Consider the following 13,064-nt stretch of genomic DNA (forward strand, 5'->3'; position numbering starts at 1 on the left):
ATATGAGAGTAGAGATAAATGAAACAGAAAACAACAAAAGAATCAACAAAATCAAAATTTGGTTCTTCAACAGGAAGTACCTACAGAAGAATGACCAATGCCCCTCAATATCCCCTGAAAAATAAGGGCATGAACTGTTTGAGGGGGGAGTTGAGGCAGGTTATTATAATGAAAGGAGGAAAGCAGCAGGCCTGGCAGACAACTTGGTTGACAGACAACATGGCCAGCAGACAACATGGCAGTCAGAAGCTGCCAAGACCTTGACTTTGACTTTAAGGTCCCAGAATTGAGGGGGGTCCTGGATATTCCAAACAGGTGACACTATTGGCCCCCACCATTGGTGGGATATTCAATAACATATGGGCCCCCTCCCCTTAGCATTAGCAAGAGGAGGAATAATTAATAGCTTAAATAATAACCACACAAGCTAAAACCCATTTTCTCTGCCTAGAAGATTCACATCAAATTTTGATGTGTATTTTCCTTCTCATGCATTTCTCAGCAAGCTCTGTTCTTTTCACCATTTCTCAATAAACTCTTCTTAGTAACAAAAAAAATTTGGTTCTTTGAAAATATCAACAAAATCAATAAACATTCAGGTATCTGGCAAAGAAAAACGGGAGAGGATACAAATGATGAAAATCAGAATTGAAAATGGGAACAGTACTACCAACCCCATTGGAATAAAAAAAGGACTATAAGTGAATACTATAAATATCTGTATGCCAATAAATTAGATAAAATAGATGAAATGCAAACTACCTGCATTGACTTAAGAAGAAATAGAAGATCTCAACAAATCCGTTATTACTAAAGTGACTGAAACAGTAAACCTCCCAACAAAGAGAAGCCCAGAACCAGATGGATTCACAGGGAATTCTACCAAATATTCTAAGAAGACTTAATTCCAATTCTGCACAAATTCTTTCAAAAAATTGAAGAGAGAACACTCCTTAACTCATTCTATGAGGCAAATCTCACTTTCATATTGAAGCCAGATAAAGATACCATAAGAAAAGAAAACTAAAGAAGAATATGTCTTATGAATATAGATGCAAAACTCGTCAAGAATATACTAGCAAACTGAATCCAAGAGCATATTAAAAAGAATTATACACCATGATCAAGTAGGATTTATGCCTGATATGCAAGGTTGGTTCAACATAAGAAAATCAAATAATGTAATACATCACATTAGCAGAATGAAGAGAAAAACACATGATTATCTCATTCAATGCAGAAAAGGCATTTGACCAAAATCCACCATGCTTTGTTGATAAAAACATTTAGAATGACAAGAATAGAAGGAAATTTTCCCAGCCTGATACAGGGCATATATGAAAAGCCTACAACTAACATCCTGCTTAATGGTGAAAGACTGATAGCCTTCCCTCTAAGATGAGGAACAAAACAAGGATGACCACTGTTACTGTTGTTATTTAACATTGTATTGGAAGTTCTTGCCAGAGCAAATAGGTAAGAAAAAGCAACAAAAGTCATCCAAACTGGAAAGGAAGGAGTAAATCTTTCCCTGTATGCAGATGCTGTGCTCCTATATACAGAAGTTCCTGGAAAAAAAACCTCAGGAAAGCTCCTTATGCTAATAAATGCATTCAATAAAGTGGTGGGGTACAAGATCAACACTCAAAATCAGTAGTGTTTCTATATACACTAGCAATGAAAAATCAGAAGAAATCAAGAAAAAATACATTCCTAATAGCAACTAATATAATTAAATATCTAGGGATTAATCTTAACAAGGATATAAGGGACTTATACACAGAAAACCATAAAGGCTGAAAGAAATAAAGAAAACCTAAATAAATGGAAGTATATTTACTGTTCATGGATTTGAAGACTGAATAAGTTATGTTGCCAAGGCTACCCTTAGCAATTTATGAATTCCATGAAATCTCAATAAACTTCCTATAACTTTATTTGCAGAAAGGGACAAGCCAATCATCAAATTTATAAGGAAGAATAAGTGTCATAAATAAGTAACACCATCTTGAAAAAGAATGAAGGTGGAGGACTCCCATTTCCTGATCTTAAAATGTATTGCAAAGCCACAGTAATCAAAACACCCTGGTACTGGCACAAGGACAGGCATATAAACCAATGTAATAGAATTGAGAGCTCAGAAATCATCCCTCATATTTATGGCCAACTTTAGTATAAATTTCACCACTTCAGAGTTATAAGAAAAAAACAAATCAATTAGCCCTTATCAACCCTTATATCATTGCAATTATGAAATATTATTTTACTTTAAAATTATTTTTTTGCCTTATTATTCCCTCAAAATAAGATTTATATATCAAGGTAAGTGTTGCCTTCTTATAAAAGGTCCCAGCTTTATTACTAGATAAGAATACAAAAGTGAAATAACAGGTACCTGGCATTTTTTGTCATCTTGTATCTCTCTTTTCTCTTTGCATAAGTTTTTCAGATACTCACTAGACCTGACTTGATCACATGTTGATAATACAAAGTCAGTTCCTAAATTTTATATTCACATCTATCAATGAAGAGAGATTGTGTCAGTCCAAGTTTTAAATACCCCAGGGACACAATTTGATTATTCTTTTAACAATGTACATTTCCTATGACCGATCTTATGGAACCAGTATTTTCATGTCATGAAAAGCACCTGGGTGTTATTGAGAAGAACCAGTATCCAAAAGGAGAAGAGGGGGCGGGGCAAGATGGTGGCTGAGTGAGCTTACCTGATAATCTCTCCTGCAAAGAAGCGGCTGGGCAGCATTGGAGGTTCTTCGGGACCAGGCTGTTTCGGGATTTTTGCAGGGCAGGAAGTGTCTGGACATCGATTTGGTGGGAAGGTAACAAAGAAAATTCATCTATAAGATATAATTGAGACTCTATTAAACGGAGGTGGGAGCTGCAGGCAGGACGCTCCCTCCTGGGGTGGGTAGAGCCGTGGCACCTGTGCTGCAGTGGCGATTTCTGGAGGCTCCGCGGTTCTGGGGAATTCATAAGTCCTGAGCGCACTATTGGGGGGTTAACAGGACAGGAGGCCTTTGCAGACCGATTTGGGGAGACAAACGGGAGTTTTATTGTGAAGCGGGAAATTTTTGATTGTGGACACAAATAATAGTACTTCCGCCTAGAGCCCAGCCCCCCAAAGCCTGGCTGCCGATATGCAGCGGACTTAAATTGCTAGCAATAAAGAGACGGCACCAGGAGGCTGTTACAGGGTCTGGCAGGGTGGGAGACATATGGAAGCCGATTAGGGGAATATTTTGTGAAGTGTGGGAATTTCGGTTTTGGACTCTGTTATGGGCATTTCCAGCTGTAGCCCCACCCCTGGGCCTGGCTACTGATCTGCATCATTAAATTGGCTGCAGTGTAGAGGCGCCCCCAGGTGGCTGTTCCAGGGGCTTACAGGGTGGGAGGTGTCCTGAAGCCGAATTGGTGATACATCAACAGAACAGACCCCAGTAAGTGAGTGAATTGTGGGGTTCAGACACATTAGAGTTTGCGGATGTGACCATATCCATAGGGCTGGCACCCAGCTGCAGGGATCCCTGAAGGCTGTGTTGCACTGTGGTGCTCCCAGGCTCCCTGTTAACCAGATTTGAGGTTGCCAGGTCTGAGTCCCTTAAACCCTGGTGGCCCACACCCCAGAGACTCACACCTCTTGAGTCTTCAATATCTCAGACTTTCCATCCCTGAATCCATCCCTCCCTGAGGTCCATCTGAGGTCCTTGAATGTCCTGGCCCTCAACGTTAGCATTTTTTATTTTATTTTATTTATTTTATTTATTTTATTTTTTTAATGTCCTGATTGCTAACATTGCATTATCTCCTAGTCTTTTCTCCCAGCGTATCCCCCAAAGTCTATTTTTTTCTTTCAGTTATTTAGGGGTTTTGTGGTTGTTGTTGCTGTTATAGTTATTCTATACCTTTTTTTTCTTTTCCCTACTTGTTCCCCTCCCTTTACCCACCCCCTTTTTCTTTCTTCCTTTCTTCCCTCTTTTTTCTTCTTCTCTTTCTTGTCCCTCATTTTCTTCTTATTTTATTTTACCTTAATTATACAATAGGTGCTGCAGGGAACACTTCACATTTGCTGGGTTTCCTCATCCTCTGCTGCCTCATTTCTGTGTGAATTGATCTTGGCTACCTACACTATACCCTTTCCCCTACATCTTGATATCCCCCATAATCTACTGTCTCTCCTATATCCCACCTCACTTTCTTTGATCCCCAAAGTGTCTAACTCTTAATTTCTAATACCTTTGTTTTGTTTTCTGTCTTTTATGCACTCTTGAAACTATTGCCTTTCTTTTCTTTTTCCCTTTCTCACAAAAAAAATAGCTTTTTAATTCATACCATATTCCTCCCATATTCAGTTGACTACCTCATTATAGGTAATCTACCTACTGCTATAACTCTACACAACTTACATGAATCTAATATCCATCCTCCCAGATCTCATATTGTTGCTCTGTTAACATTTATCACCAATACTACTTTACACGTTTTCCTTGCTTACACAATTGCCTTTCTCTGGCCCTAATACTTTCCTTTAAAGTGAACTCAACCAGCAAGGAGAAATAAGAATAAGAAGAACAAAGTGACAAAGAGAAGATATAACACTTACGCAAAAACAACAGCTAATTAATCTCCAAGACTAGACAAAGAAGCTAAGGAACTGATTAAACCCGTCAAGATAAAATGATGACCAGACAGCAACAAAAAACTACAAACCAAACCAGTAATCAGGAAAACATGGCTGAATCCAATGAACAAACTCAAAACCAGGAAGGGGAGCAGAACTTCCCACATCTTTAAGTAATTAAAGATTTCAGAACATTTATCACCGACAAATTTAATGAAGTAAAGGAAGAGGTTAACAACATGAAGACAACACTTGGAGGAGAAATTGCAGACATATGCAAAAAGATAACAGATATGATGGGAATGAACAACACAGTTCAAGAAATCAAAAATACACTCGCAGCAAATATCAGCAGATTAGAAGAGGCAGAGCAGAGAGTTAGTGATGTGGAAGACAGTACATCAGAAATCAAACAGATAGTAGAATTCATCGATAAAAAGATAGAAAAAATCCAGCTAGGAATTAGGGACCTGAAGGACAATGCAAAACGCTCAAACATTCGTATTATAGGCATCCCAGAAGGAGAAGAGAAGGGAAAGGGGTCAGAAGGAGTGTTGCAGGAAATAATGGCTGAAAACTTCCCAAATTACTGAATGAGACAGATGTACATATCCAAGAAGCACAGCACACCCCAATCGTCATAAACCCCAACAGGCCCACCCCAAGACATATACTTGTCAAATTATCCAACACTCAAGACAAAGAGAAAATTCTAAAAGCAGGAAGAGAAAAGAAAACCATCACATACAAGGGAAGCTCCATAAGATTAAGTGCTGATTTCTCATCTGAAACCATGGAGGTAAAAAGGGAGAGGTATGATATAGTCAAGGAACTAAAGGAAAAAAATTTCCAACCAAGAATACTCTATCCAGCTAAACTAGCATTAAAAAATGATGGAGAGTTCAAAATATTCACAGATAAACAGAAACTAAAAGAGTATGCCAACAAGAAAACTCCCCTTCAAGAAATTCTAAAGGGAGTTCTGCAGGAAGAAAGGAAAAAACAGGACAGGCAGAATTGGAGGAGAGGAAGGGAAAAAAAACACAAACAAACAAAATATGACAAACACAAGCCCAATCAAAATATGGCTAAAACAAATAATTCCTTGAAAGTAATAACACTGAATGTCAACGGGTTAAACTCACCTATCAAAAGATTCACACTGGGGCATTGGATAAGGAAATATGACCCAGCTATATGCTGTCTACAAGAGACACATTTTAGACCCAGAGACTCATGCAGGCTGAAAATGAATGGTTGGAAAACAATCATACAAGCAAACAATAACCAAAAAAAAGACAGAAGTAGCTATATTAATATCAGACAAAATAGACTTTAAATGCTAAACAATTGTGAGAGACAAAGAAGGATACTACATATTAGTGAAAGGGACAATCTGTCAAGAATATCGAACAATCTTAAATATTTATGCTCCTAACAAGGGTGCCTCTAAATATGTGAGACAAACGCTGGTAAAACTAAGTGAAAGAATAGATGCATCTACAATTATAGTGGGGGATTTTAATACTTCACTATCAACTCTGGACAGAACATCTCAAAAGAGAATCACTAAAGAAACAAAATATTTGAACAGTATATTAGAGGAGCTGGATCTAATAGACATATATAGATAATTACACTGAAAAACAGCAGGATATACATTTTTCTCAAGTGCACATGGATCACTCTCCAAGACAGAACATATGATAGGCCAGAAAGAAAGGCTTAATGAATTCAGAAAGATCGAAATCATACAAAACAATATCTCTGACCACAGTGGAGTCAAGCTGGAAATTTGCAAGGGACAGAGGCCCAGATTTCACACCATGATTTGGAAATTAAACAGCACACTCTTAGAAAAACAGTGGGTCAAAGAGGAAATCTCAAAAGAAATCAATGAGTACCTTGAAACAAATGATAATGATAATAAAACATACCAAAATTTATGGGATGCAGCAAAAGCAGTACTGAGAGGGAAATTTATAGACATAAATTCATATATCAAAAAAGAAGAAAGAGCAAAAATTGAAGAACTAACTGCACATTTGGAGGAATTAGGAAAAAAACAACAACAAAGTAATCCAACAGGAAGAAGAAGGAAGAAAATAACAAAGATAAGAGCAGAACTAAATGAAATAGAAAATAAGAAAGCACTTGAAAAGATAAACAAGACCAAGAGCTGGTTTTTTGAGAAGATCAATAAAATTGACAAACCTTTATTGAGACTAACAGAGAAAAAAAGAGAGAACATGCAAATACACAATATAAGAAATAAGAAAAGAGATATCACCACTGACCCCACAGAAATAAAGACTATCATAAGGGGATACTTGGAAAAACTATATTCCAACAAAAATGACAATTCAGAGGAAATGTACAAATTCTTAGAAACACATAAGCAGCCTATATTGATGAAAGAAATTGATGATCTCAACAAACCAATCACAAGTACAGAGATACAATCAGTCATTAAAAACCTCCCAACTAAGAAGAGCCCAAGGTCAGATGGCTTCACAGGTGAATTCGACAAAGCATTCTGGAAAGAACTAACACCAATCCTGCTAAAACTCTTCCAAAAAATCAAAACAGAAGGAACATTGCCTAACTCCTTCATTGATGCCAACATTACTCTAGTACCAAAGCCAAACAAAGACACCACAAGAAAGGAAAATTACAGACCAATTTCTCAAATGAACCTAGATGCAAAAATACTTAACAAAATACTCGCTAATCGTATTCAACAACACATTAAACAAATTATACATCACGACCAAGTGGGATTCATTCCAGGTATGCAAGGATGGTTCAATATAAGAAAATCAATGTAATACACCATTTAAACAGATTGAAGGGAAAAAAATCACATGATTATATCTATAGATGCAGAAAAAGCATTTGACAAAACACAGCACCCTTTCTTGATAAAAACACTCCAAAAGATCGGAATACAAGGAAATGTTTTAAACATGATAAAGAGTATATATGAAAAACCTACAGCCAACATTGTTTAAAATGGAAAAATCCTAAAATCCTTCCCTCTAAAATCAGGAACAAGACAAGGATGCCCACTGTCTCCCCTTCTATTTAACATTGTCTTAGAAGTTCTTGCTTGAGCACTGAGTCAGAACCAGATATAAAAAGCATTCAAATTGGAAAGGAAGAAGTCAAAATTTCATTATTTGCAGATGACATGATCCTATACATAGAAAACCCTGAGAGATCTATGACAAAGCTTCTAGAACTCATAAATGAGTTTAGTAAAGTCGCAGGTTATAAGATCAATGCACAAAAATCAGTAGCATTTTTGTACACCAATAGCAAGATCAGGAGGAAATCAAGAAACAAATACCATTTACAATAGTAAATTAAAAAATCAAATATTTAGGAATAAATTTAACTAAAGATGTAAAAAACTTATACACTGAGAACTACACAAGACTGTACAAGGAAATCAAAGAAGACCTAAATAAATGGAAGAATATTCCCTGTTCATGGATAGGAAGACTAAATATTATTAAGATGTCTATCCTACCAAAACTGATCTACACATTTAATGCAATCCCAATAAAAATCAACACAGCCTTCTTTAAGGAACTAGAAAAACTAACTATGAAATTTATTTGGAAAGGAAAGAGGCCCCGAATAGCCAAAGACATATTGAAAAAGAAAAACAAAATTGGAGGAATCACACTTCCTGACTTCAAAACATACTACAAAGCTACAGTAGTGAAAACAGCATGGTATTGGCATAAGGAGAGACACAAAGACCAATGGAATCAATTGAAAGTTCTGATATAGAACCTCATATATATAGCCATATAATATTCGATAAAGCCACCAAACCCTCTCAACTGGGAGAGAATGGCCTATTCAACAAATGGTGCCTGGAGAACTGGATATCCATATGTAGAAGAATGAAAGAGGATTACCATCTCACACCTTATACAAAGATCAACTCAAGATGGATCAAAGACCTAAATATAAGAGCCAAGACCATAAAGACCTTGGAAAGCAGTGTAGGGAAACATCTACAGGACCTTGTAATAGGAAATGGCTTCATGAATATCACATCAAAAGCACGAGCAGCAACAGAACAAATAGATAAATGGGACTTCCTCACAATTAAAGCCTTCTGCACCTCAAAGGAGTTTGTCAAGAAAGTAAAAAGGGAACCCACAGAATGGGAGAAAATATTTGGCAACCATATATCTGATAAGAGACTTATAACTTGCATATATAAAGAACTCCTATATCTTGAAAATAAAAAGATAAGCAACCCATTTAAAAAATGGGAAAAAGATTTAAACAGACACTTCTCCAAAGAAGAAATACAAATGGTTAAAAAGCACATGAAAAAATGCTCCAAATCTCTAGCTATCAGGGAAATGCACATCAAAACTACAATGAGATACCATCTTACTCCCATAAGATTGGCAGCTATGACAAAAACAGAAGAATACAAATGCTGGAGAGGATGTGAAGAAATGGGAACACTCATCCGCTGCTGGTGAAAATGCAGTAGGATACAACCATTCTGAAGGACAGTTTGGCGGTTTCTCAAAAAACTAACCCTAGATTTGCCATATGACCCAGCAATACCTCTGCTGGGTATACACCCAGCAGAACTGAAAACAAGGACACAAACCGATACATGTACACCAATGCTCATAGCAGCATTGTTCACTATTGCCAAAAGTTGGAATCAACCCAACAGATGAGTAGATCAAGAAAATGTGGTATATACATACAATGGAATACTACTTGGCTTTAAGAACAAATACACTACAAACACACGTGATAACATGGATGAATCTTGAGAACCTTATGTTGAGTGAAGCAACCCAGGCATTGAAGGACAAATACTACATGACCTCAATGATGTGAAATAAGCAAGCTGCCTCAGAGAGCTAGAGATTGGAAGATATGCTTACAGGAAATCGGGGGGTGGAGGAAGGATGTGAGCTGACGTCTGCAGGGGTGGAATCTATGATGAGCTGGCGGTAAGTATGAGCACAAAGAAGAGATAAAATGAGGGCAAGGGGTTGCTTTGGGTGGGGCTTTGCGGGTTTGAGGGGGACTGGGGATGGGCGGAGGGGTAATATTGCCCAAAAAATTGGGGGGAGGAAGGGGCAAAATACAAACATAGGAGAGTGCCAGGTGTTGGTTGAGAATAAAATGCTGAGAAAACTGTATCAAAATATAATTAGGAGCATTACCTGTTTAGGATGCTCAGAGGGGATGGTCTGACGTGGGACAGACTTCCGGGGAATGTCTGAATGCTCATTTTGCCAGGGTGGGTTGTACCATCGGGTAGAGACCCAAGTAGTGAGAGTGGGGATGGACCCACATCATGGACCCATCACATGGAGAGTGGGGATGGATTAATGCCATCAAATAGAGGGAACTGTATCTCTCGATAGAAAGGGTGGCTCCCAGGGCATTAGGGCAGTTGAGTATGTCAGGCCTTGAACACTGTGGCAAGTATCTCTGGACATGGCTCCTCGGGAAATGGAGATGGGCCCCAAAGGAGAGGGGAAATGGATGTTGAATGGATGGAACCAAGGTAAATGTGGAGGCAAGAGAGGAGTTTCGCGAGAGTACACAAGGATGAATATAAAACATGTAGTATTACACCAAAAACATATAGGGGATGACAGACTAATAATGTAAACCATAATGTAAAACATAGGATAACTAAAAAATTTAGAAAACTGTATATCCTAAAGTATGGACCACAATGTAAGCACAGATGTCACCTTGTTTGAAAGCTATTGTCTCAGAGTCTGTACATCAGTTTCAGTAAATATGATATGAATAAGTTAAAAGATTATCGCTGTGGAAGGGAAAAGGTTTTGTGGTGGATGTGTGGGAGTACTGTATATTGTATATATGAATTACTGTGATCTAGGGCTCCTGTGAAGAGAAGCTCAATAATTAGGAAAAAAGAAAAGAAAAAGATAGGATGTAGAATTTTTCCTAATCAATATGTATTCTATATCTAACCTTTAAACTCATCGCTATATTCCATTTTACTAGTAAGGGAACCTGAAATTATATTGGGCTTCACTTGTGAGGAAGTTTTGGATCACAGAGTGCTTCAACAATGGCAGCAGAGGAATACTGGTATGGGATGTTATGGACAGGCGATATATGGTTGACAGGGAGTTATACAGGGCATATGTCCAGGGGGCATGGAAATGTTTGGATATACTCATAGTGGAAAAAATTAAAAACAACAGCTGGGGGGGGGTACTGGGTTCCTGCCTGGGGTTGGGGGGCTCTGTCATGGTCCCTAGGGGAGCAGCGACAGTCCCCCAGGTGCAACAGTAAGGATCAGGAAGGAATGAGGGTCCAACAGTGAGCCCCTGATACTAATGACTATGCTTATGACCCTATACACCTGAAGTAAGAACAAGGCCTAGAGGAACACTGTGCCTAGGAGTTCCCTCCTGACAGCCTCCGTGTTACACAAATGTGGCCAGTCTTGAAGCCAAACTCAGCATGTAAATGCAATGCCTTCTCCCCAGCATGGGACATGACACCCGGAGATGAGCCTCCCTGGCACCGACTGATCATTACAGCTGATGATGCAACTAGAAAATGACCTTGAATTAAAGGTTCAGCGTGGACCAGCAGAATATCCCTGTCTACATATAAAAACAGGAGTTAAAAATGCTGTTTGACCTAAATTAAGGGGGAAATGGAAAGGACAAAAGGGTTTATATGGCTATGAGTCTCTAAAAATGAGTCTGGAGTTTGTCAGAAGGATTGCCCTTATGCACACCTGAGCAGAGTCTCAGAGACAGATAAAGTAGATACAACCCCAGGTATTGGTTCTTTTGAGGGCTAAAGAGACCCACAGGTTCTATGGTCATGGCAGATGGAGTTCACTGCCATGTCAGTTGGCCCTTCTTTGGAGCTGGTGTTTCTGCGTGATGGAGCTGGACTCAGATGGGATCTCTTTTCACAAGCCTTTCATGCTACTTTACTGGAATTGTAGTTGGGCTGGGGCTTAAGATATATCTAGGGGATTTGAATCTCTGGACTGACAATATGATAGCCAGGCCCTGACCTCAACAGAGTTCAGGTCCTACACTCTGATTTATTGGACTTACTCCACTCAGCTAACATGGAGTCGAAGAATGTCAACCACCACACCATGGAGCCTAGAGTTCCTACAACTGAAAGCAGGAGGATTGCATCCAATATCCATGTGGAATCTAAAGCCCCTCTTGACATAGATGTGGAATGGACAAAACCAAGCCAAGTTCCACAGGAAGGAAGAGTACAGTAAGGATCAGAGTGGATTTAATAATATTCTATTCATGAACTATTGTGGTTAATAATTGAGAAAATGTGGCATTGATGTGGAAAAAGTGGCCATGGTGGCTGCTGGGTGCAGGGAAGGGGAGGAAGAGAAGAGATGTGGAGGCATTCTCAGGACTTGGAGTTGTCCTGGGTGGTGCCCCAGGGACAATTGCCAGATGTTGTATGTCCTCCCATGGCCCACTGGATGGAACGTGGGAAAGTGTGGGCTATGGTGTGGAACATGGGACATGGGGTGCAGCGATGCCCGGAGATGTACTCACCAGATGCAATAGATGTGACATGATGATGGGGGAGAGTGTTATTTGGGGGGGAGTTGTGGGGTGGGGGCAGTGGGGGCAAATGGGGACCTCATATTTTTTTAATGTAATATCTTTTTAAAAAATGAATAAATTTAGTAGAATTTGAAAAAAAAGAACTGAAAAAAAAAAAAAGGAGAAGAGATTTGTGTCAGGCAGCCATAGCCAATATTTTTCTTACTCATTCACTTATAGAAACATGAAAGTTTATTGGCCAGGGGGATTGATGCTGATTGCCAAAGGGAAATTGGGTTGGTACCATACAATGAAGGCAATGGTGATTAATTGTTAAACCAGGAGATTTACTGTATAACACCAACCACTTAGTGTATTTTTTTTAATTAATGAAGAACTCTGATATGAAGAATGAAAAAACAACAAAAACAAAACAATGATTTGGAACCTATAACAATGAAAATTGGTTATACCATAATATGGTAGAAACTGAAGTGACCCCAGAGGGAAAGGAAAATAAGGAGGGCAGAAGAGAATTATCTACTAAGAGGTCATAATCTTATTTAGAATTCAGACTGTAAAAGATATATTTAGGTTTTTACTCTTTTTTCATCATATGAAATACATTGATGGTGGCTAAGGTATTCTTAAGGCTCCAGGAGTATATCTGTCTAGTATGCTATCACCTCACAGTTACAGGTTTAAATTTTAGGCTTTCATTGCATCTGGGTAGCCTTGACAACATACTATTAAACTACAGCAACCTAGGACAAATATCCAAAAATTTGAAAAGACATTTTTACTATTTCATTTTATTCTTTATGGAAATTGAAAGAAGAAAAATT

At 38.4% G+C, this 13,064-nt stretch overlaps 1 long non-coding RNA gene across 1 annotated transcript in view; it reads right to left on the reverse strand.

Annotated features, from left to right (window-relative positions):
* The window catches only part of LOC131275752 (uncharacterized), a 73,248-nt gene that overhangs the window by 38,972 nt on the left and 21,212 nt on the right, over positions 1 to 13,064 (reverse strand). Inside the window, exon 2 of the long non-coding RNA XR_009183168.1 lies at positions 2,727 to 2,858. This is a non-coding gene — a long non-coding RNA (uncharacterized lncRNA). The remainder of the gene's footprint in view (positions 1 to 2,726; positions 2,859 to 13,064) is intronic.

Source organism: Dasypus novemcinctus, chromosome 24, assembly GCF_030445035.2.
Source record: "Dasypus novemcinctus isolate mDasNov1 chromosome 24, mDasNov1.1.hap2, whole genome shotgun sequence".
Taxonomy (NCBI): domain Eukaryota; kingdom Metazoa; phylum Chordata; class Mammalia; order Cingulata; family Dasypodidae; genus Dasypus; species Dasypus novemcinctus.